The sequence below is a fragment of the Dendrobates tinctorius genome, unplaced genomic scaffold, assembly GCF_039654945.1.
Source record: "Dendrobates tinctorius isolate UK_male_01 unplaced genomic scaffold, ASM3965494v1 ptg000143l, whole genome shotgun sequence".
In the NCBI taxonomy this organism is placed as follows: domain Eukaryota; kingdom Metazoa; phylum Chordata; class Amphibia; order Anura; family Dendrobatidae; genus Dendrobates; species Dendrobates tinctorius.
The window spans coordinates 24,334,462-24,361,139 of NW_027361810.1; positions in this window are offsets into that span (position 1 = coordinate 24,334,462).

The window sequence follows — 26,678 nt, forward strand, 5'->3', positions numbered from 1 at the left end:
TAATCCCCTGTTATATCAGTATCTTTTGTTTTGCGTCCAGTTACACCAGAGTTCTGATTTAGTGGGGGAGAGGTCGTGTGGCCTCAGTATTTTTGCATATCAGACGTGTTGGATTTTTTCTTAGGGTTTTTGCGTGATTGCAGACAGTATCCGTTCCTGTCCTGTTCTATCTAGACAGTGTGGGCCCCATCTTTTGCTTACTTTATTTTCTGCCTGTGTTTTGTGTCTCCTCTTGTCTCACTGGCAATATATGCTCGGGGGCTATCTATTCCTTTGGGGTTCTACTCTGGGGTAGTTTAGCTTTCCCCTTTCTCTCTTTAGGCTTAGTTAATTCTTTGGCTGTGCCGAGGCATCTAGGGCATCGTATGTACGTCCCACGGCTAATTCTAGTTGTGCTGTCAGTTTAGTGGTCTGCAATCCGCTAAGTTACCAACCTCTCTGGTTATCTGGTTGCCTAGCCTATTCCCATGCTATCCTCCTCAGTTACCTAATCATAACAGAGACCATACCAACATACATGCCCTGATCCACCCATGAACTTTGTCAGGCAGGTCCTATTTAAGTGATTTCTTGATTGATAAAACTTGTGGCAGTAATCAGGTCTGGGTAAACCTAGGGAATTTGCACTCAGCTTCCCAAATATGTGATAAATCACAGTTAATTTATGCTTTTTTTTGGGGGGGGCAATCACTTTTCCACACAGGGCCATTTAAATTGGGATTTATTCTTCCCTTAATAATAAAGATCTTCATTTAAAAACTGCATTTTGTGTTTTCTTGTGTTATCTTTGTCTAATATTTTATTTCACCACAAGAAATGCCCTAATACCAAAAATCGGAGGACCGTGAGGCAAGCAAAAAACTGAGTAGGAAAAACAAAGGTCCTCCAGAAACTAATTGCAAACAGCATAATCTTTATTAAATCAAATAATTAAAACCATGTTCATAAAAAATCATTGGAGATGAAAGCAGACCATGCAGAAATTGAAAAAAGCAAAACACTGTACAGAAAAATGATAAATCTTGTGACCGGAAAAAATAAATACAAAATAGATCACATCCAATAATATGAATACCTCTCCTGAATTTTTTACATGATTTTATTTATCTCATTTGTTGATTATTTATCACCATAGAGATTATCAGGAACAAATCCCAGCAAATGTCCGGTGTGATCAACTTATATATGTGTTCTGCATCCTCTTATATAGCACAATCATTTTGCACTATGCACATTATTTATTAAAGTAGTGTTATTTTTTATATATTTCTAATTATATATTTATTCTAGAGATATTTATATTATTGGATGTGATCTATTTTGTATTTATTTTTTCTGGACACCAGATTTATAATTTTTCTGTCCAGTGTTTTGCTTTTTTCCAATTTCTGCTTGGTCTCCTTTAATCTCCAATTATTTTTTTATGAACTTGTTTTTAATTAGTTGATTTAATAAAGATTATGCTGTCTTGCAATTAGTTTCTGGAGAACCTTTGTTTTTCCTACACAGTTTTCTAATATTTAAATTTGTTTGGTGATCTGAAACATTAAAGTGTGAAAAACGTGCAAAAGAATAGGAAATCGGGAAGGGGGCAATCACTTTTTCACATAACTGTATGTCTGGATGCTAAGGCTGAGGCTGAGTCTAAAGACAAAGCAAATAAATCATTGTGGTAGCTCTGACCCACTACATTAACAACAATCAAACTTCCGGAAAACCAATATTTATTTAGGAAGAACATTCACTCCTATCTATCCACTTTCCTTTATCTATTTCCTTTTTTTATTTTTTTCTTGGGAAATGGATGAGGCTAATTTAGACATCTACTACAGACCCCGCCCCAGAGGAGCTTACTGTACATTCTGATTCCGCTAGATTATCCACACTCAAACACAAGTTCTCTAAATAATGCTGGTGTGAGTTTAGACCTTTAGGTCTTGTGAATCCATCACGTACCGTATTACTGTCGTATAAACTTGCCAACTTTTTATAAATCCCTTCTCGAGAGATAAGGAATTGGAATTTTCACTTAAAAACACCCCCCTTTCATAAATACTATGCCTACATCCATATCATATTCTCATCCTTTAAATATATGTCTAGATGCTAACACTGAGTCTGGAAACAATGTGGGAGCTCCGTCCCTTGGACGGAGCGTGTAGCACCCAGTAGATTTGGAAAGTCTTCTGAGAGTTTCTTTTTATTCTGGGACCTACTAAACGTTTCTGGAGATATGGCAAGTGGCCATTCTGTGCTATATAGAATCACATTTTAAGTTAGGGTCCATGCACAGGGCCATGCTACAGATTGATATTGTGCAGATCCATAATATGTGGCGTAGAGACCGCTGTGGGTCCACACTGAGCCAAGTCAGATTTTTAATGGGAAGTATTTGAACACACTGCTTCAGAATGAGCATATGTTACATATACACTGATGTACAGGGTAGCATATGGGCCCGTAGGTGCCCTGAGTGTGACATCATATAATTATATACCATCAGCCTTCACATCATGACATCACATACTGTACATACAAGTATACAAGCAGCTGCTCACGATTATGATGTCATATAATTATAGATGCAGGCTGGACAAGACATGATGATGTCACCGAATCATCAATGTACATAAGGCTCCACTTATAATCAGTGATAATAATACATTTTATTCCCACGTTGTCCAGGTCCCATGATCTTTGGGATCTTATATTCTATTGCCGAAATTACCTTGCAAATTGTCTTTTGCCTTCGCGTCCATTACATCAGGACGTAGCATTACTTGGCTCTTCAGTCCTGTCCTAACAATCCATAATATTGAGCAACTAGAAAGGTGAATATATGGATTTTGGCATCCTCTGACGAAAGGGTCAGTGAGCACCTATAAACCTCCCCCTCGTCTTTTTAGGAACTTCTGATGATATTGCCTCATCCCCACATCTGGAATGTATAACGCTCACAGATGGTGCCGCGGTTGCAGACCGTTATTGGTCTTCGCGCATCTTCTGGTGTGGCCCGTTAGCTAACCTCTATAATACATAATTAGTGGTGTCTGTAATGAGGTATTCTCAGCTTGACGAAAACTAGAGGAATGGTAGAGCGAGGACGGGAAAACGCAACCATCTGTAATGAATAGTGACAGGTTTGAAGATTTCTATCCAGTCCATGCTTAAACAAACAGTGGGCGACATTTGTGAAAACTGATGCCTACCAAAACATCTGCAGACCTGATTCTTTTCTATTTCAAAACAATAACATTTCTACAAAATCCCCAGATTCTCACGTGAAGAACTTTTCCACTTAATGTGATAACCAATATCAGGACTTCCATCTGAACTGTATGAGGGCACCAGTCAGCCATAGTTACTTCCTTGACACTTGGGGTCACATTAAAGAGGTTGTCACCTATCCAGACTCCATTTTGTAATGTTTTTAAAAGTGGCCACTGTGGTTAAAAGTTCCTCATTCTGGGGGTCTCAGTGGTCAGACCTCCACTGATCAATAGATTATCACTAGTGTTGAGCATTCCGATACCGCAAGTATCGGGTATCGGCCGATATTCGCTGTATCGGAATTCCGATACTTAGTTCCGATACTTTTTTCATATCGAATACCGGAATCGGAAGTTCCCATAATGCTAGGAGCCCGCTCCATTTGATTCAGCCAATGGGGATCCTCAGAAGTGTGGGCACATCCTGTTAGGCATGTAGGCATGTTAACTACTGGCATGGTTGTGATTGGCTGCTGAAATGATGTCATGATGCACTATAAAAAGCGCAGCAGCCGCCATTTCGGGTTCACTCTGCTGTGAATTCAGTTAGGGACAGGCTGCTGTTTTAGACTGTGAGGGACAGTTAGAAATAGCGATCATCAAACATATCTATTGCTCTACCCAGGCTACATAATCCACCACTGTAGCATTTTTTTAGCCCGGAAACGCTGTTTTAATAGCTGTCTGCAAGGGCTGTGTGAGTGCAGACCCACGCTGTGTAGTGTGTCCTGCAGGCACATCTGTTTGTAGGCCGCCCAGCGTGTGTCTCTGCCTCATACACATTTTTCTTTTATTGCTGCTTTTTTTTTCTCCTGTATAGTGTGCTTCCATACGTATCCATATATGTTGGTTGCAAACACTAAAGGAGTGGACAGTGGAGCCTTTCAGCGGCCTTTCAGTGCTATAGCCCATTTCTCTGCACTGTTTTTGGCTGTCTGATAGGTCTCTCTGTGTGTGAGTGCAGCTCACATTGCATTGTGTTCTACAGCCACCGCTGGTTGTAGTCCGCTCAGCGTGCGTCAGTGCCTCATACATAGTCCTTTTTTTGCAGCTAATTTGTCCAGATTTTGCTCCTATATTAGTGTGCTTCCATCCGCATCCATTGTCATTGGTTGGTTGCAAACACTATATAGGATTAGATAGAGGAGCCTTTTTGCTGGCTTGTGCCCTTCAGGGCCAGCCAGACTAGTATCACCCTATTTTTTGGAGCCTCATCAATTGCATTGTAGGTTAGCTTCCTGCATTGTAATCGCTCCAAAAAGTTTGTGATACTATAGCTTTCAAACTTTGGTCACATCCTTTTATTTCCCCCCCCCCAAAAAAAAAAGGAAATAAAGTTCACCAAACACTCCACTTTAGAGTTGTGTAGGCCACATTAGATCATATTAACATGTAGTACACACACTCTTAGCAAAATTAGTGTTTCTTATACTGGTTAGCAGGTGTTCAGGAATAAGAACACTAAGCCCCCCCTTTTTAACTTTTTTGCCTATCTTTATCAGTCTACCAAGATGAAGAAGGCAGGGAGTAAGGCACGTGGTCGTGGCCGTGGAGTTTCAGCAGGGAAAGGACGGGGGGATTCAGCAGGGAGAGGACGTGGGGATTCGGTGTCTGCTGCGGCCACCAGTGACCCGGCATCCCCCACTTTTACCAGGCAACAGTCCTTCATGCGCAGCTTTGTAGGACCTCGCCGTACCCCACTGCTGCGTGACGAACAAATTGAAGCCGTTGTCGGATGGAAGGCAGCTAACGCATCCACTTCAATGACTTCCGCATCCTCCCAGGGCCAGAGCACTGAAGAGCAACCATCTGTCTCTTCACCACCTGCCAAATTGCCCAGGCAGTCTGAGAGCCCTGGACAGGAGCCATCTCAATCTTTACTTCTGTTCTCAGAATCTGTTGGCTTGGAAAGAGGTGGCCAGCCAAGCAGCATTCTAGAGCGTGAAGAAGAGGGAGTATGCAGTGATGCGCAACTGCTTTGTCCCTCTGAATCTGAAGAGGCGGGTGGGCCAGTGCCTATTGTCAGCACACCTCAGTACTCATCTGATGATGATGAGACTCAGTTGCCAATTTCTGGTGCGTACGGTGCTGGCGAGACAACCCAGGACCAGCCGGTGCTTGAAGAGGGGAGTGGAGATGATGAGGTCCTTGACCCATCATGGCGTCAGCCACTCTGAGGAAGAGATTCCCGAACGGCCAAAAGAGGAGGGAGAGGGCGGGGGCAGACTTGGTTGCCTGTAGCCTCCACTTTGGCACCCGTGAGGAGCATTCCTCTTCCAAAACAGAAAACGGGCGCTCCCAGGACTTGCAGTGCGTGGTCTTTTTTTGACACAGTTGCAGATGACATTTGCTTTGTCAAATGCAAGCTGTGTCATCAGAAAGTTGAACGAGGGAAAAATGTGAGCAACCTCAATACCACAAATATGTGGAAACATGTGCGTACCAAGCACGAGGTGGAGTTACACAGACACACTGAAGATGTAGGCCAACCTTCAGCAGCACCTACCACCTCTTCAGCTCGTGTTGGGGCCTCTTCCTCCAGCTCACACACAGCTGGTTCGGCTTCCTCACTAGAACGCCATGGAAGAACCTCTGCCACTGTTGTCCAGAGACCCAGTGAAATTCCACCCACTGAACCACGTTCTCAGTCATCAGCACACTCCCATGCCACTCACCAGCAATCGGTAGCACAGGCATGGGAGAAAAAGCAGCCATACTTGGCAAACCATCCCCGAGCACTGGCTCTGAATGCCGGCATTGCCAAACTACTGGCCCTTGAGATGCTGTCATTCAGGCTGGTGGAGACTGACACCTTCCGGAACTTGATGTCATTGGCAGTTCCACAATACAATGTGCCCAGCCGCTTTTATTTCAGCAGGCAAGCCGTCCCTGCCCTGCAAAAGCATGTGGAGGGAAAAATTAAAAATGCGCTACTAAACGCTGTCAGTAGCAAGGTCCACCTGACCACCGATGCGTGGACCAGTAGCCATGGACAGGGACGATACCTTTCCCTCACTGCCCATTGGGTCAATGTTGTGGAGCCGGGTACAGATCTGGAGAGTGGCTCTGTACGTGTTCTGCCAACTCCAAGGATTGCAGGAATGCAGTCTGTACATATTGAGTCCTCCTCCTACTCTAGTTCCTCGGAATCAGCACTGCGCCAGATATGAGCACAGGTGTGGCCAAACGTCAACAGGCTGTCGTTAAATTAATTTCTTTGGGGAATCGGAGCCACACAGCACAGGAGCTCTGGAATGCCATCAAGCAGGAGAGCGATGTGTGGTTTGTGCCAGCGAATCTCCAGCCAGGTTTGGTAGTGAGTGACAATGGCCGAAATCTAGTGGCAGCTCTGGGCCTAGGCAACCTCACTCACATACCATGTCTGGCACACGTGCTCAATTTGGACGTGCAGAGCTTTCTGAGGGACTATCCGGATCTTGATGCACTGCTGCACAAGGTTCGCCTAGAGTGTGCTCACTTGCGGCGTTCCAGCATGGCAAGATCGCGCATTGCATCTCTGCAACGCCGATTCCGCCTGCCAGAACATCGCATCATATGTGACCTCCCCACCAGGTGGAATTCAACGTTACATATGTTGGAGCGGTTGTGTGAGCAGCAGGCAGCAGTAATGGAGTACCAGCTGCATCAGGCGCAAACAAGTCGCACTGTGCGCCGGACACACTTCACCACCACTGAGTGGGCCACTATGAGGGACATCTGCCAAGTTTTGCGTGCCTTCGATGACTCCACGCGGATGGCCAGTGCAAATGATGCACTAGTCAGCATGACTGTCCCCCTTATCTGTCTGCTTCAAAAAACCTTACAAGCACTAAGTGAGGAGGTTTTTGAAGAGGTCGAGGATGAGGAGTCAGAAATGCCATCTGCTTCTGGCAAGTCTGCGCAACGTGCTTCCACACAAAGGCCCAGGCAGGGGACACTTAGTGAGGAGGATGACGAGGAGTCAATGGAGGAGGAGGAACACATCTCTCCAGAGGAGGGAGGTACACAAGGCTCTAGTAGTCAGTGTGTAAAGCGAGGGTGGGGTGATGCTGAGCAGGCTGAGATGCTGCCTCAAGCTGAGGACAGCGTTTCGGGTCCAGTTGGCAGTCTGCAGCACATGGTTGATTTCATGCTGCAGTGCTTGTTAAATGACCGCCGCATCGCCAACATTCTCCACACAGCTGATTATTGGGTGTACACCCTCTTAGATCCTCGCTACCGGGACAACTTACAAAGCCTCATACCACAGTTGAACCGGGAGCGTAAAATGCGGGAGTACCAAGAAACACTTGTGCAGGCCATCATGTTCTCCATTCCCCCCGCAAGTGTTGCTGGTAGCGCTTTTCAAAGCAGCCATGTGGGTAGAGGCAGTGGAGGAAGCTCCGCACAAAGAGGTAGCAGAGGCAGTGCCGCAGGACAAGGCAAGGCCAGTATGGCCCAAATGTGGAAAAGTTTTGTGGGACCGCCACAAACGGCTACACCATCACAGACGGCTCCAGTCAGCAGGAGGCAACGTTTCCGTCAGACGGTGACAGACTACTTGTCTTGCCCTGTTAGTGTACTCCCAGACGGCTCTTCCCCGTTCAAGTATTGGGTCTCTAAGCTGGATACATGGCCAGAGCTTAGCCAGTATGCATTGGAGGTGCTGGCTTGCCCTGCTGCTAGTGTATTATTGGAACATGTCTTTAGTGCTGCAGGTGGTGTGGTAACAGACCGTCGCACGATAATGTTGACCGGCTTACTTTTGTGAAAATGAACAAGGCCTGGATCTCACCTGAATTTGCCAGTCCTCTTCCAGAATAAATAATTGGCTGGCAACAGGATCCAGGTCTCCTGTTGTGTTCATGTTTCTATGACCTGAACTTTATTTCCTGGGCTACAGCAACGCCAGTTGGTGCTCAGAAGTGCTGTCCACACAGAAAAAACACTTGTTCATGTGTAAGTGGGGTTTGGTAACGTCAGCTGATCCCCTGCTGTGTGTATGGCAAAGTGTCCTGCTCCCTCCAAACTCAAAGTACCTCAGATTAACACCTGGCTCCAAGTAGGCCTCGGCCTACTACCTGATTTTCCCTGGGCTCCGACACCGCCAGTTGGTGCTCAGAAGTGCTGTCCGCACAGAAAAAAACACTCGTTCATGTGAAAGTGGGGGTCGGTAACGTCAGCTGATCCCCTGCTGTGTGGAGGGCAAACTGCTGCTGCCTCCAAATTGTAACTACTTCTGATTTAAACATTCTCTGATGTGGCCTCTGTCTCCACTCTGTCTCTAGTATTTCCCCTGACCTCCAACACCGCCAGTCCCTGCTCACAGTTGCCATCCACGCATTCCACACTTGTTCCTGTGTTCCTGGTGTTCTGTTACGTGAGCAGATCCCCCAATGTGTGTCCGGCACTGTCTCCTGCGCTGTCCACCTTCCCACTACAAGTGGTGGGAATGTGGACAGAGCAGGAGACAGTGGCAGACACACATCAGGGGATCTGCTGACATTACAGAACCCCAGTAACACAGGAACACGTGTGGATTGGGCAGACGGCTACTGTACGCATAAACTGGCGGTGTTGGTGGTCACGTGCAATCCTGGAAACAGAGTGGAGACAGATGCTTAATTGGAGCACGTTGACAGTCTGTTGTAGCCTACAAACAAGCTAAAGCTGCCACCAAGTAGGCCTCGGCCTACACCATGATTGTCCCTGGGCTCCAACAACGCCAGTTGGTGCTTGGAAGTGCTGTCCACACAGAAAAAAACACTTGTTCATGTGAAAGTGGGGTTCGGTAACATCTGCTGATCCCCTGCTGTGTGGAGGGCAAACGCTCCTGCTACCTCCAAATTCAAACAACGTCTTATCTTAAACTGCCTCCAAGTAGGCCTCAGCCTACAAAATGACTATCCCTGGGCTCCAACATCGTCAGTTGTTGCTCGGAAGTGCTGTCCACACAGAAAAAAACACTCGTTCATGTGAAAGTGGGGGTCAGTAACGTCAGCTGATCCACTGCTGTGTGGAGGGCAAACTGCTGCTGCCTCCAAATTGTAACTACTTCTGATTAAAACATTCTCTGATTTGGCCTCTGTCTCCACTCTATCTCTAGTATTTCCCCTGACCTCCAACACCGCCAGTTCCTGCTCACAGTTGCCGTCCACGCATTCCACACTTGTTCCTGTGTTCCTGGTTTTCTGTTACGTGAGCAGATCCCCCAATGTGTGTCCGGCACTGTCTCCTGCGCTGTCCACCTTCCCACTACAAGTGGTGGGAATGTGGACAGAGCAGGAGACAGTGGCAGACACACATCAGGGGATCTGCTGACATTACAGAACCCCAGCAACACAGGAACATGTGTGGATTGGGCAGACGGCTACTGTACGCATAAACTGGCGGTGTTGGTGGTCACGTGAAATCCTGGAAACAGAGTGGAGACAGATGCCTAATTGGAGCACGTTGACAGTCTGTTGTAGCCTACAAACAAGCTAAAACTGCCACCAAGTAGGCCTCGGCCTACACCATGATTGTCCCTGGGCTCCAACAACGCCAGTTGGTGCTCGGAAGTGCTGTCCACACAGAAAAAAACACTTGTTCATGTGAAAGTGGGGTTCGGTAACGTCTGCTGATCCCCTGCTGTGTGGAGGGCAAACTCTCCTGCTGCCTCCAAATTCAAACAACGTCTTATCTTAAACTGCCTCCAAGTAGGCCTCAGCCTACAAAATGACTATCCCTGGGCTCCAACATCGTCAGTTTTTTCTCAGAAGTGCTGTCCACACAGAAAAAAACACTCATTCATGTGAAAGTGGGGTTCGGTAACGTCAGCTGATCCCCTGCTGTGTGGAGGGCAAAGTGTCCTGCTCCCTCCAAAGTCAAAATACCTCCGATTTACATCTGGCTCCTAGTAGGCCTCGGCCTGCACCATGATTGTCCCTGGGCTCCAACAACGCCAGTTGGTTCTCGGCAGTGTCTTTGGCACGGGTACTCCCTGTTGCCCAGCCTGGTTCCAGCACACCAGCTGTTTCCGGGTAGTGTCAAGGTCAATATGCCACCAATCCGTTGTCCTGTTGTCTTGCGGCCGGGTTAGCCGACTCTACGGTGCCTGCAGTTTAGGTGACTCCTATGTGGGCTGCGGGAACTGGCACTGAAGGCTGGATCCGTAGTGCCAATCGGACATGGATACCCTCTAGGACTGTGGGTTTCGGTAACTGCGGCCGGCTTGCGGCCTGGCTACTTTGCTTTGGATGGGTACCTTCTGCTACCCACCCGGGTTCCAGCACTGTCAGCTTGTTCTCGCCAGAGCCTTTGGCCTAGGTGCCTCCATCTCGGTATCCGAAGGTCCAGCACCGTCAGCTGGTCCTTGGTAGTGCTTTCTAGCACAGGTACCTCCTGCCTAGTAACCGTGGTCCAGCACCGTCAGCTGTTCCTCGGTAGTGCCATTGGCTCTTGTAGCTTTTGCTACCCATCTGGGTTCCAGCACCGTCAGCTGGTTCTCGGCAGTGTCTTTGGCACGGGTACTCCCTGTTGCCCAGCCTGTTTTCAGCACGCCTGCTGTTTCCGGGTAGTGTCAAGGTCACTTTGCCACCAATCCGTTGTCCTGTCGTCTTGCGGCCGGGTTAGCCGACTCTACGGTGCCTGCAGTTTAGGTGACTCCTATGTGGGCTGCGGGAACTGGCACTGAAGGCTGGATCCGTAGTGCCAATCGGAAATGGACCCCCTGTAGGACTGTGGGTTTCGGTAACTGCGGCCGGCTTGCGGCCTGGCTACTTTGCTTTGGATGGGTACCTTCTGCTACCCACCCGGGTTCCAGCACTGTCAGCTGGTTCTCGCCAGAGCCTTTGGCCTAGGTGCCTCCATCTCGGTATCCGAGGTCCAGCACCGTCAGCTGGTCCTTGGTAGTGCTTTTTAGCACAGGTACCTTCTGCTTAGTAACCATGGTCCAGCACCGTCAGTTGGTCCTCGGTAGTGCCATTGGCTCTTGTTCCTTCTGCTACCCATCCGGGTTCCAGCACTGTCAGCTGGTTCTCGCCAGAGCCTTTAGCCTAGGTGCCTCCATCTCGGTATCCGAGGTCCAGCAACGTCAGCTGGTCCTTGGTAGTGGTTTCTAGGACAGGTACCTCCTGCATAGTAACCGGGGTCCAGCACTGTCAGCTGTTCCTCAGTAGTGCCATTGGCTATTGTTCCTTCTGCTGCCACTAGGGGTTCCAGTACTGTCAGCTGGTTCTCGCCAGTTTCTCAGCCTTCTTGTACCTTCTGCTACATTTCCAAGATCAAGCTTTTTGAAATTGTCTTCGGTAATCCTTATTGATCTCCATGACGACGACCCTGATGACGACGACCCTGAAGACCACACCAAAGAAGACCAGAAACATGACCTTAAATAATATGACCAAGAGGACAAAGAACATGAAGACAACCACCAAGATACAGAACAAAAGACAGAAGAACAAGAAGCAGAAGAAGCAAAAGCAGAAGAACAGAAAGCAGAAGAACATTAAGCATAAGACTAAAAATCATCATAGAAGAAATCAAAATTATAAGCAGAAGAAGACTAAGCAGTAAATGGGGGTGAGTCCGTTCCTCCTCGTGGTGCCCCTGGAAAATGCCTGCTGCTGCAGGCCAAACTGAACGCGGACAAATCCTGTTGTAAATCTTTTGTAACAGGCAGAACGTAAGGTGTAATCTTATAACTTTTATAGATAAGTACTACAGGAATGCCTGTCACCATAAGAAAATGAAGAAAAAGAAGAATAGGAAGAAGATGAAGAAATAGCATATGAAAATTAATAATAGCTGAAAAAGAAGAATATGAAGAATGGAAAAAAAAATTAATGGGAAGTAGGTGAAGAAGAAGATGAATAAGGTGAAGAAAAAGTTGATGAAAAAAATGCTACTGCTGCGGATCATGAAGGAGAAAGTGTGGGAGAAGTACAAAAGAAGGTGAAGAGCATGGAAGTTGTGAAACATACATATCTGACTAAATATAAAAAAGTTAACATAGTCAATATCTTTTTAACTCCGAACGTCTTGAAAAAAAAAATTGGAATTAATGCTATGCCATGTGATTTGAATAAACCACTATGCCTTTAATGTCTCCTCCACCTCCCACAATACTTTCTACATGATTCTTATTTGTTTTCAATTATGTAGAATTAACCAACAAGGAAATAAAGGGCTTTTTTAAATTCCGATACCGGAAGTCCCATTGACTTGAATGGGACTTCCGGTATCGGAATCGGCGATACCCGATATTTTTTTCGTATCGGGCGATACCATCCGATACGATATTTTTGGGTATCGAACGGTATCGCTCAACACTAATTATCACCTATCTTGTGCATAGGAGAAAACTAGAGATGGGTGAACTTGTTCCAGTGGAATTTAATTCTACTTGAATATTACAAAAATCTACATTCAGCAAAATGGTGGCCAACTGCGGTGGCCATGTTGCTAAACAGTAGAGGATCGACAAAAGGGTAAAAAGAAATGCACCTCACCGCTCACCTGCCTGGTCGCTCCCTCTGCTTCTTGTTAGCTGTTCGCTCCTTCACACCTCTGTTGTGTTGCATCTCTGGCCTGATGTTCACTCTCGGTCAGGGCTTCCAGTCACAAAAATGCCTCAGAATTTACTGCACATACTTCAGGGCCTACTCGTGGTTGGAAGTCCTGGCCTAGAGTGAACACCGGAATGCAAGCAGTGAACACCGGGCTTGGCGAGGGGCCAGATGTTATAGCAAGGGTTGGGGGTCAGATATCATACATCAGGGGAAGAAGTTGGATGTTATACATTGGGGCAAGGGGTGAGATGTTACACATCGGGGGGGAGAGGGGCCAGATATTATACACTGGAGTGAGGGGCCAGATGTTATACTCCGAGGGCGAGGGGCCAGATCTTATATATCGAGGGTGAGGGGCTGGATGCTATACAGATGGTGAGGGGAGAGATGTTATACACCTGAGTCAAGATACTGGATATCATACACTGAAGGCGAGGGGCAGAATGTTATACACCAAGGGAAGTGGGACAGGATACTATATACCGGGAGGGGCCAGATGTTATACGAGCAAGGACAGAGGGGCCAGATATAATACACCGGGTGAGGGGCCAGATGTTATGAAAAAGGTTTTACTGATTTATCTAGCACCATTAATTCCACAGAGCTTTACAGACATTATCATTGCTGTCCCCATTAGGGCTCACAATCTACATTCCCTATCCATATGTCTTTGGAATGTGGGAGGAAACCCATACATACAAACTCCTTGCAGATGTTGTCCTTGGTGGGATTTGAACCCAGGAACCCCAGCGCTGCAAGGCTGCAGTGCTAACCACTGAGCCACCATGCTGCCCTCGAAAGTTGGGACAATCCCTTTACTTATTAGGAAGAACGTCCATATTTGTTGGAGAAATATTGTAGATTGAACGGACTAATGAAGAACTAAAGATTTACTATTACATATAGTGTTACTTTGATTTTTTTTATTGGGTTGTTCTTTAACAGTTTTTATGCTGAAATGCAGACACAAGGACCATTGTTCGCAGTAAGATCCTACCAAGGGCAGGCTGGATACTGCGCCTCTATGCCTGTGCTACAAGCTGGAACAACTTGTGCTTTGCTTTCCACATCTGCATGAATCATAACACTTCGCAGGACAGAAAACATCCCTCCAAATCCTGTGTCAGCAAATAAATCATCACATTGCCTTTAAGATTTTAAGATTCAGGAAAAGAAAGAACCGATAAAGCCCGGCTCCATTGACTTTCCACTGAATGCGCCAGACAGATGTGCTCAGGAACAATGTTTTGGCCGTGGGTTCGATAGAAAAAAAAAAAGAAAAAACAACTCAATCAATTAAAATAATCACACGGGACTGCTGAGACAACAGTGATAAGCGGCGAGCGCCGTGATAAATAACAGGGCGCAAACGGCTTCAATGGGGGAAGGATGGAATCCGGTCACTGCAATTAAAGGACAAACCTTTCCCTTTCCAACAATATTAAAGAGCTGCCATGGCAATTCCTATTAACCCCTTCACCCCCAAGGGTGGTTTGCACGTTCATGACCGGGCCAATTTTTACAATTCTGACCACTGTACCTTTATGAGGTCATAACTCTGGAACGCTTCCATGGATCCCGGTGATTCTGACATTGTTTTCTCGTGACATATTGTACTTCATGTTAGTGGTAAAATTTCATTCAAATAACTTGCGTTTATTTGTGAGAAAAACGGAAATTTGGCGAAAATTTTGAAAATTTCGCAATTTTCCAACTTTGAATTTTTATGCCCTTAAATCACAGAGATGCGGCACACAAAAAACTTGATAACTAACATTTCCCACATGTTTACTTTACATCAGCACAATTTTGGAACCAAAATTTTTTTGGGTTTGGAAGTTATAAGGGTTAAAAGTTAACCAGCGATTTCTCATTTTTACAACACCATTTTATTTTTAGGACCACATCACATTTGAAGCCACTTTGAGGGGTCTATATGATAGAAAATACCCAAAAGTTACACCATTCTAAAAACTGCACCCCTTAAGGTGCTCAAAACCACATTCAAGAAGTTTATTAACCCTTTAGGTGCGTCACAGGAATTTTTTTGAATATTTAAAAAAAAATGAACATCTAACTTTTTTTCATAAAAAAAATACTTCAGGTTCAATTTTTTTTATTTTACCAAGGGTAACAGGAGAAATTGAACTGCAAAAGTTATTGTGCAATTTGTCCTGAGTACGCAGATACCTGATATGTGGGGGGGAACTACTGTTTCGGCGCAATGGTGAGCTCAGAATGGAAGGAGCGCCGTTTGACTTTTTCAATGCAAAATTGGCTGGAATTCAGATTGGACGCCATGTCACGTTTGGAGAGTCCCTGATGTACCTAAACAGTGCAAACCCCCTACAAGTGACCCCATTTTGGAAACTAGACCCCCCAAGGAGCTTATCTAGATATGTGGTGAGAACTTTGAACCCACAAGGGCTTTACAGAAGTTTATAACGTACAGCGGTACAATTAAAAAATCATATTTTTTCCACAAAAATGATCTTTTCACCCCAATTTGTATTTTCCCAAGGGTAACAGGACCCTAAAAGTTATTGTGCAATTTGTCCTGAGTACGCTGATACCCCACATGTGGGGGTAAACCACTATTTGGGCGCATGGCAGAGCTCGGAAGGGAAGCAGCGCCATTTGACGTTTTTGGCTGGAATTGAGATCGGACACCATGTCGCGTTTGGAAAACTCCTGATGTACCAAAACAGTGGAAACCCCCCACAAATGACACCATTTTGGAAACTAGACCCCCTAAGGAACTTATCTAGATGTGTGGTGAGAACTTTGAACCCCCATGGGCTTCACAGAAGTTTATAACATAAAGCCATACAATTAAAAAATCATTTTTTTTCCACAAAAATGATCTTTTCACCCTCAATTCTTATTTTTCCAAGGGTAACAGGACCCTAAAAGTTATTGTGCAATTTGTCCTGAGTACGCTGATACCCCACATGTGGGGGTAAACCACTATTTGGGCGCATGGCAGAGCTCGGAAGGGAAGCAGCGCCATTTGACGTTTTTGGCTGGAATTGAGATCGGACACCATGTCGCGTTTGGAAAACTCCTGATGTACCAAAACAGTGGAACCCCCCACAAATGACACCATTTTGGAAACTAGACCCCCTAAGGAACATATCTAGATGTGTGGTGAGCACTTTGACCCCCCCAGTGCTTCACAGAAGTTTACAATGCCCGGGCGTGAAAATAAAAAATTCGTATTTTTTCCACAAACATGATCTTTTAGTCACCATTTTTTTATTTTCCCAAGGGTACCAGGAGAAATTGGACCCCAAAAGTTGTTGTCCAATTTGTCCTGAGTACGCTGACACCCCATATGTGGGAGAAAACTACTGTATGGGGACACGTCGGGGCTCGGAAGAGAAGTAGTGACGTTTTGGAATGCAGACTTTGATGGAATGGTCTGCGGGTGTCATGTTGCCTTTGGAGAGCCCCTAATGTACCTAAACAGTGGAAACCCCCCACAAATGACACCATTTTGTAAACTAGACCCCCCAAGGAACTTATCTAGATGTGTGGTGAGCACTTTGAACCCCCAAGGGCTTCACAGAAGTTTATAATGCCAGGGCATGAAAATAAAAAAATCGTATTTTTTCCACAAACATGATCAATTAGTCCCCAATTTTTTTATTTTCCCAAGGGTAACAGGAGAAATTGAACCCCAAAAGTTGTTGTCCAATTTGTCCTGAGTACGCTGACACCCCATATGTTGGATAAAACTACTGTATGGACACACGTCAGGGCTCGGAAGGGAAGTAGTGACGTTTTGGAATGCAGACTTTGATGGAATGGTCTACGGGTGTCATGTTGCCTTTGGAGAGCCCCTAATGTACCTAAACAGTGGAAACCCCCACAAGTGACCCCATTTTGGAAACGAGACCCCCTAAGGAACTTATCTAGATGTGTGGTGAGCGCTTTGAACCCCCAAGGGCTTCACAGAAGTTTATAATGCCCGGGCATGAAAATAAAAAAATCGTATTTTTTCCAGAAACATGATCAATTAGTCCCCAATTTTTTCATTTTCCCAAGGGTAACAGGAGAAATTGGACCCCCAAAAGTTGTTGTCCAATTTGTCCTGAGTACGCTGACACCCCATATGTGGGAGAAAACTACTGTATGGACACACGTCGGGGCTCGGAAGGGAAGCAATGACGTTTTGGAATGCAGACTTTGATGGAATGGTCTGCGGGTGTCATGTGCGTTTGGAGAGCCCCTGATGTACCTAAACTATTGAAACTCCCCACAAGTGACCCCATTTTGGACACTAGACCCCCCACAGAACTTATCTAGATGTGTGGTGAGCACTTTGAACCCCCAAGTGCTTCACAGAAGTTTATAACACTCGGACGTGAAAATAAAAAAAAACATTTTTTTCCACAAAAATGATATTTTTGCCCCCAATTTTTTATTTTCCTAAGGGTGACAGGAGAAATTGGACCCCAAAAATTGTTTTGCAATTTGTCCTGAGTAGGCTGATACCCTACATGTGGGGGTAAAACACTGTTTGGGCGCATAGCAGAGCTTGGAAGGGAAGGAGCACCATTTGACTTTTTCAACTCAGAATTGGCTGGAATTGAGATCAGACGCCATGTTGCATTTGGAGAGCCCCTGATGTGCCCAAACAGTGGAAACCCCCAATTCTAACTCCAACTCGAACCCCAACACGCCCCTAGCCCTAACCCTAGCCCTAACCCTAGCCCTAACCCTAACCCTAGCCCTAGCCCTAACCCTAACCCTACCCTAACCCTAGCCCTAACCCTACCCCAACACACCCCTAGCCCTAACCCTAGCCCTAACCCTAATGGAAAAATGGAAATAAATACATTTTTTTTATTTTATTATTTTTCCCTAACTAAGGGGGTGATAACGGGGGGTTTGATTTACTATTTATGGCGGTTTTTATGTTTGGCGGCTGTCGCACGCTAAAAGACGCTTTTTATTGTAAAAATAGTTTTTGCATCACCACATATTGAGAGCTATAATTTTTCCGTATTTTGACCCACCGAGTCATGTGAGGTCTTATTTTTTGCGGGACGAGTTGACGTTTTTATTGGTACCATTTTCGGGCACGTGAAATTTTTTGATCGCTTTTTATTCCGATTTTTGGGACGCAGAATGAACAAAAACCAGCATTTCATGAATTTCTTTTGGGGGGGGTGCGTTTACACCGTTCCGCGTGCGGTAAAATTGATAAAGCGGTTTTATTCTTCGAGTCAGTACGGTTACAGCGATACCTCATTTAGGTCGTTTTTTTATGTTTTTGTCGGTTTTATGCAATGAAAATTATTTTATATAAAAAATAATTATTTTTGCATCGCTTTATTCAGCGAGCTATAACTTTTTTATTTTTTCGCTGATGATGCTGAGTGGTGGCACGTTTTTTGCGGGACAAGATGACGTTTTCAGCGGTACCATGGAAATTTATATGCGTCTTTTTGATCGCGCGTTATTACACTTTTTGTTTGGCGGTATGATAATAAATCATTATTTTTTGCTTCGTTTTTTATTTTTATTTTTTAAGGGGTTCGCTAAAGGGGTTAACTAATGGGACAGTTTTATAGGGCGGGTCGTTACGGACGCGGCGATACCTAATATGTGTACTTTTATTGTTTTTTTTTTATTATTTCCAAAAAATGGATTTATTGGGGGAATATTTTTTTTTTTTTTCTAATATATTTGGCGATTTTTTTTAAATTATTTTTACACTTTTTTAATTTTTTTTTTTACTTTATTAAATAGTCCCAGGTGGGACATCACTGTCCTGTGACAGATCGCTGATCTGTCACATTACAGATCACTGTGACAGATCAGCGATCTGACACAGGCACTGCAGAAGGCTTCCTCATGCCTGCGCTTTGCAGGCACTGAGGAAGTCAGCTTCCTGCAGGCCCCCGAAGGCCCCCGTCGCCATCTTGGATTCGGGGGCCTGGAGGAAAGGAGTCCCCCGCAGCAGCGCTGCACATTGCGCTGCCGTGGGGGGCTCAGGGAAGCACGGAGGGAGCCCCCTCCCTGCCGATGCTTCCCTTTAACCCCCAGTACACCGCGATCGTGTTTGATCGCGGTGTGCAAGGGGTTAACGTGTCGGGGGCGGTCCGTGACCGCCCCTGACACATTGTGCCGGGTGTCAGCTGTGATAATCAGCTGACACCCGGCCGCGATCAGCGGCGCTCACCACGTGGGCGCCGCTGATCGCGCCGACGTACTATCCCGTCCATGGGCATAGGGGCCCAGGTCCCATGGACGGGATAGTACGTCGGATGGCAGAAAGGGGTTAACCAAAGATCGAAGATACATTTGTTTTTACTGGTGGGATTTACTGTGTATATTTTATGGTACTAATATTTTACACATTGGCATAGTTAATAAGCTGGTAACCTTGTATTAAACCTTGCTGTTACATAAATCAACAGTACAAATGAATATAAGAAACTTTGCAATAAAAATGATCAGACAAATCTACTACTTTCTCCACTTATCAGTCACTTCTTCTCCTCTCTCGACCTCGCGGACTCATTATTCACTTTGAAAAACAGCAAAAAATACCTTTTGGAAGTCTATGCAGAGGGGGGAAGTGAAAAGCAGAGTTTGAGGCACATACGCCCACTGGAAAGCATGTATTTGGAAGTCGCCTTGCTACACTTGTAAGGAGAGCTTTAAACTAGAACAACATGGGAAGGGAAGCAAAAGACCAGAAAAAGCCATACACCTGACAAATGCTATTGAGAACTCTGCTATTAGAAGTGGAAAGGAAGAACAAAGACAAAAGAATCTAATTAATAAAAATATTGGAGAAAGAGAAACCTATCACAAACTAAAATGTTTCTATACTAATGCACAAAGCATGGGCAACAAACAAGGAGAATTGGAACTACTAACACAGGAAAAGAAATATGATGTCATTGGAATCACTGAAACTTGGTGGGACAATACACATGATTGGAATACAAGACTAGAAGGATACAACTTATTTGCAAGAAACAGACTTGATAAACGAGGAGGAGGTGTCGCATTGTATGTTAGAAACGCGCATATCTGCACAGAGATTCAAGCTTCAGAGACTGGGAGTTCTGTGGACACTGTTTGGGTAAGAATACAAGGACAGAACAATGGAAAGGACACTATTGTAGGCATTTACTACAGGCCGCCTGTGCAAGCTGAAGACATGGATGAACTCTTTATGCATCAAATGGCCAAGTTCTCCAAAAAATATGACATAGTTGTCATGGGAGATTTCAACTATCCAGACATTTGTTGGGAATCTCTCTCAGGCAAAACTAACAGGTCAAGGAAATTCTTATCCTCTCTTGCTGACAACTTTATCTTCCAAAAGGTAGGGGAGAAAACAAGGGGAACTGCTACCTTGGATCTAATCCTTATAAACAGGGAGGAAATGGTTGAGGAGGTAAAAGTGGCTGGGACCCTAGGAGGTAGCGACCAAGCTATTTTAGAATTTTGGATAACTAGAGGCGGAAGACCTGTGAAGACTCAGACGTCAAGGTTAGATTTCAGAAAGGCAGATTTTAAGGGATTCAGAAAGAGAACTGGAGGGATCCAATGGCTGGATATCCTTAAAGACAAAAATGTCCAGGAAGGAAGAGAAATCTTGAAAAATTAAATTCTCAAAGCACAGTTGATAACAATTCCGAAAAGAGGGAAGAATAGGAAGCATTTAAGGAAACCAGGATGGATGAACACAGAACTTAAGCACATGTTAAAAAGGAAGAAAAAATTGTTTATAAAATGGAAAGAGGGAGGCATATCTAAAGAAGAATATAATGCTGTCTGCAGAACCTGCAGGGCACAAATCAGATTATCTAAGGCTGACAATGAATTAAGGCTTGCAAGAGATGTCAAAATCAATAATAAAGGATTTTGGGGATATGTCAAAAGTAAAAGAAAAGTCAAAGATGCTATAGGATTTTTACAGGATGAAAATGATGAAATGGTAAGACAGGATGTTGAGAAGGCTGAACTTTTAAATTCCTATTTTGCATCTGTTTTCTCTCAGAAAGGAAATGTAACATCAACTGTTCTTCACTGTCCTATTAAGGGAATAGAAGAATCCAGGATATCTATATACAGAAAGATAGTGAGGAAACACTTAGCTAACCTAAATGAATTCAAGTCTCCAGGTCCAGATGAATTACACCCCAGAGTACTGAAGGAGATAGCAGAAGAAATTTTTGAACCCCTCTCCATAATCTTTGAAAATTCTTGGAGAACAGGAGAAGTGCCAGAAGACTGGAGAAGAGCAAATGTTGTTCCTATCTTCAAAAAGGGGAAGAAGGTGGACCCAGGCAACTATAGGCCGGTGAGTCTGACTTCTATACCAGGAATGATCTTTGAACAAATTATTAGACAACATGTATGTCAGTACCTGGATAAGAATGAAGTGATTAAACAGAGTCAGCATGGGTTTGTAACTAATAAGTCATGTCAGACTAACTTAATTTCCTTCTATGACGGAATCACTGATTGGGTGGATCAAGGAAATGCTGTAGATATAGTATATCTTGACTTCAGCAAAGCATTTGACAAAGTCTCTCATACAATCCTTATTGAAAAAATGACTAAGTATGGAATGGACAAGGCAACTGTTAGGTGAATTCATAACTGGCTTAGTGATCGGACCCAAAGAGTGGTCGTAAATGGCTGCACATCCAGTTGGAAGAATGTCTCAAGTGGGGTACCACAGGGCTCTGTCCTGGGCCCTGTATTGTTCAACATCTTTAGCAACGATTTAAATGAAGATATTGAGGGTAATCTGATTAAATTTGCTGATGACACAAAGCTAGGAGGGATAGCTAATACTAGAGAAGAGAGAGAGAAGATTCAAAAAGATATAAATAAACTGGAGAAGTGGGCAGCAACTCACAGAATGGTTTTTAACAGGGAGAAATGCAAAGTACTACATCTGGGCAATAAAAATGAAAAAAGCATATACAGAATGGGAGGAATAGGGCTAAGTGACAGCACATGTGAAAAAGGCTTGGGTATACTAATAGATCACAGACTGAATATGAGTCAACAGTGTGATGCAGCAGCAAAAAAGGCAAATGCAATTCTAGGATGTATTAACAGAAGCGTACAGTCTAGATCACGTGAAGTCATTATTGCCCTCTACTCCTCTTTGGTCAGACCTCATCTGGAATATTGTGTCCAGTTTTGGGCACCACATTTTAAAAAAGACATCATCAAACTGGAGCAAGTTCAGAAAAGAGCGACCAGAATGGTGAGCGGTCTGCAAACCCTGTCTTATGAGGAAAGGTTGCAGGATTTGGGAATGTTTAGTTTACAAAAGAGAAGACTGAGAGGAGACTTAATAGCTGTCTACAAATATCTAAAGGGCTGTCACATTGTAGAAGGATCAACTTTATTCTCATTTGCACAAGGAAAGACTAGAATCAATGGGATGAAACTGAATGGGAGGAGACACAGATTAGATATTATAAAAAACTTTTTGACAGTTAGAGTGATCAATGAGTGGAACAGGCTGCCACGAGAAGTGGTGAGTTCTCCTTCAATGGAAGTCTTCAAACAGAGGCTGGACAGACATCTGACTGGGATGATTTAATGAATCCTGCTTTGAGCAGGGGGTTGGACCAGATGGCCCAGGAGGTCCCTTCCAACTCTACGATTCTATGATTCTATGATTCACTGCTACACTGCTTAGAAGTGCTGTATAATGCTCTCCAAGCTGCTGTTACTTTTTCTTCTGAACATGTTCTATATAGAGACACATAGAGCAACTTAAAAAAATAAAAACATTTGAGTCGGAATGGAAAATCACAGCAATTCTGACATTTTGAGGGCAGTTTATGGCATTTTTATTTTGTAGGTCAGAGTGATTCCTGGAATGCCCAATTTAATTGTCTACTTTTTTGTCTCACTGCAACTTTTTTTGTTTGTGTCAATAAATTCTAAGACCCATAATGTTTATATTTTTTCATGAACTGAGTAGTAGTGCAACTGTATTTTTTATTGTTACCATTTTCTACATACGTTTTGGTTATTTTTATTTTTTTGGGGTCAGGTGAGTTGATTAAAAAAGCTGCATTTTTGGTATTGTTTTTATGAGTGTTTAACAAATCATAAAAGGGAAATTTTTAAACTTTGACCCTTTCTATTTTTTTTCTTTATATTTTTTAAAATGTTATGAAACATTATATGGCCAATTCCATTCACACTGGGGGTAGTGCAGTCGGTTTTTTTGGAGTACAAGGCACCAAATTCATTAAAGAAGAACTCACATCAAAGTTTTTATCCCCTTAATATATTGCAGTCATCATATTACATAGCACTGTGTACTTACAATTGCTCATTTTGCCTTTCTACCCAGATAATCCTTCTCTTTTTCATTAGGTCTATGACATCACGTGATTAAAAACTGACTAGCTGAGTCCTTTTAAGCTCTATGTAGAAACAGGAGGTCAATTTTTCCTTTATGAGTCATCACTTCAAAAGTCCCTGGCAGGGGGGAAAAGGGAGATGACTCATGCAGGGACAAGAAACTTCCTGTTTCTACATAGAGCAGAGAAAAGAGAATAATTAACTAGGTAGAAAGGCAAAATGAGCAATTGTAGTTATAAAATGCCATATAATATGCTGACTGCAATATATTAAGATGATAAAAACTTTGATGGGAGTGTTTCTTTAAGATGTACACGCCACTTAATGAATTTGGCCTACCTACTGAGTGATAACGCTCCAGAAATGATACTAGTAGCATCTCTGCCTTGCAAGAACCCACATTTTTGATGAACTGGACAGGCAGGCGTAGACATGACCTGCCCCAAATCCTACCCAGCTCCACCCATTTTTCCACAGCTGATTTAAACTACCCTAAAAACGCGTTCCGCAAAGATTTTGCAACTTTTTAAAGCTTTTATGCCTCTCTTCTGGCGTAAAAGCTTTGATTAATCGGCTCTTATGATTTTGGTTTTTTTTAAGTCCCACTAGGGGGACTTGATTCTGCGATTGAGATTCCTTTAGCTATTTTGCCACCCACCTGGCTTGTTGACCTGACTGTAACTTTGTGTCACAAGTAGTTTTTATATAGGAGTCTAGTATTTTTTGATCAGCGACTTGGATCATTTAATGATGACATCAGAAGGCGTCCGGTGTCGGAATCCACGTAAAGCGCTGTGGAATTAATGGTGCTATATAAATGAGTAAAATAAATTAATTAATCCAAACTTTTACAAGAAATTATAATTTCTATATGCACAATACGAAAAAGAAAACTTTTCAAATTTTTGAATGAAGTTGTAGAAGGGGAAATGAGAAAACGTCATCCTATAAATGACATTATTATATGAGGCTCTATTTATAAGATGGCGCTCACTTGAAGAACTCGGTGGAAGTGACTCTGCTCTTTTCCATTCACATGAGAAGTGGGAGATAGTTTTATCTCATTTCCTTCCTCTATCACCTGCGCCACTAGGTCTATACAATTCCAGCAGAATTTCGTCAGCTGGGTTTCCTGGTTACTAAACATCCTCCATAGATCCCGAGTCAAGGGAAATACCTTCCAGCGTCAGCGGCTCGGTGCCGTCATGACAGATGTGAATGAGAAACTCATATGAGCTGCTCACGTCCAGATGAAGTGAATAAATGAAGGTTGGAATAAAATCATCCAAAGAAATCCGTCAGTGATGTCACCAGATGTCAGTGATGTCACACAAGAAAACACTTAATGGGAACCTGTCGGCCTCGTCAATGCTAAATTGATGGACACTAATGGTCATAATGATACCAATGTGTCCGGTAAATGGCCAAGAGAAGTATCAAGTGGACTAGTGAACTTTTTTAGCTGATCACTGGTCAACACTGGAACATCACCCTCTATCCATCCGTACAGGATAGGTTTTGTCCTGGTGACTGGCTCCATTGTGCACAACCAGCTTGCATGACTCTAAGTCAAATAAACACTTGCAAAATGACTTTCCACCAGAAATAAGAAAACTGTCTCCATGGTGCTACTTTTATCCTATACACATAGAATCATAGAATCGTAGAGTTGGAAGGGATCTCCTGGGTCATCTGGTCCAACCCCCTGCTCAAAGCAGGATTCGCTAAATCATCCCAGTCAGATGTCTGTCCAGCCTCTGTTTGAAGACTTCCATTGAAGGAGAACTCACCACTTCTCGTGGCAGCCTGTTCCACTCATTGATCACTCTAACTGTCAAAAAGTTTTTTCTAATATCTAATCTGTGTCTCCTCCCATTCACATTTAAAGACCCATAATATTTGACATTTTCTGTTCAGAGAGCTGTATGAGGACAAGTTTTTTGGCAAATTAGACTGTTCATTGCCACCATTTTGGAGTTTTCTTTTGCTTGTACTGTATTCATCACTCAGGGCTATATCACGTGATCATTCACTGTGTGATACTATGATGCCAATTATGTGATACGTCTTGTCATCCCCGGCCAGAGGCAACTACAAAGATGGCTGATCCCTTTATTAGCCCCTGGCTGGCTTGTCTTTCTCTGTAAACCATATAGGTGTCGCGGCTGCTATTGACTATGGCAACTAAGGTGGTAAATGACTAAAACGGTCCCCTTAAAAATGTATCGTCAGAAATGTAATATTACTGTATAAATCTGATTATTACATTGAATCTGCATTGGAAACATTTTTTTAATTTTCACACTGGTCACTGGGGTTACTTTTTAGATTTATATTTCCTGTTCTTTACAAAAAGACTTTTAGAAGACTCAATATCATCACAAGTAGGATTATAATGAAGGATAACATCTCTATATACAGTGGATAACACAGGATCCACCATTCACAATAGGTGATGTCACAGCTCACCTCCTCCTCCTGTACAATGAAGGATAACACCTCTATATAAGTAGATAACACAGGATCCACCATTCACAATAGGTGATGTCACAGCTCACCTCCTCCTGTACAATGAAGGATAACACCTCTATATACAGTAGATAACGCAGGATCCACCATTCACAATAGGTGATGTCACAGCTCACCTCCTCCTGTACAATGAAGGATAACACCTCTATATAAGTAGATAACACAGGATCCACCATTCACAATAAGTGATATCACAGCTCATCTCTCCCTCTTGTACAATGACTGATAACACCTATATACAGTAGATAACACAGGATACACTAGTCACAATAGGTGATGTCACAACTCACCTCCTCCTCCTTATGTACAATGACTGATTACTCTTCCATACACAGTAGATAACACAGGATCCACCATTCCCAATAGGTCATGTCACAGGTCACCTCCTCCCCCTCTTATACAATTAAGGATAACACCTCTATATACAGTATGTGGCACAGGATCCACCATTCACACTAGGTGATGTCACAGCTCACTTCCTCCTGCTCCATTCACAGTGCCCTTTGTACGCGCTTATTAAATGGTTCAGTGCAAAAGATAGTGCCTAATGCTGCTAACATGTGAATTTCCAGAAATGACAGGAAGTATGATTCGGTTTCTCTGGACAGCCGAGCAGCCTCCCCGTGGACGTGTTCTTCAGCAGCATAAATAGGTGGCAACAGTGGAATGAAGCTGCCTAGCGGGGCAATAAAAAATACAATTGGCAAACAAAAAGTGCCATAAAACACATAGAGGAGGGCGACTGTATTTTATGTACTTTTTTCTAAAAACAAAAAACAACAAAAAACAACAAAAAACGATACTTTATAGAACTTTTCCTGCTGGTTCTCTGCAAAAAGAATCAAGTTATTCCAATGTTCAAAGACGCAAACCCTCATATTCATAGACCTTGCTCCAGACCGCCATATCGCACCTTCCCCAGTGGATTTTGGCTTTTGCTATGGCGGGATTATTGCTGAGGATATAGGGGGTAAATGGACCC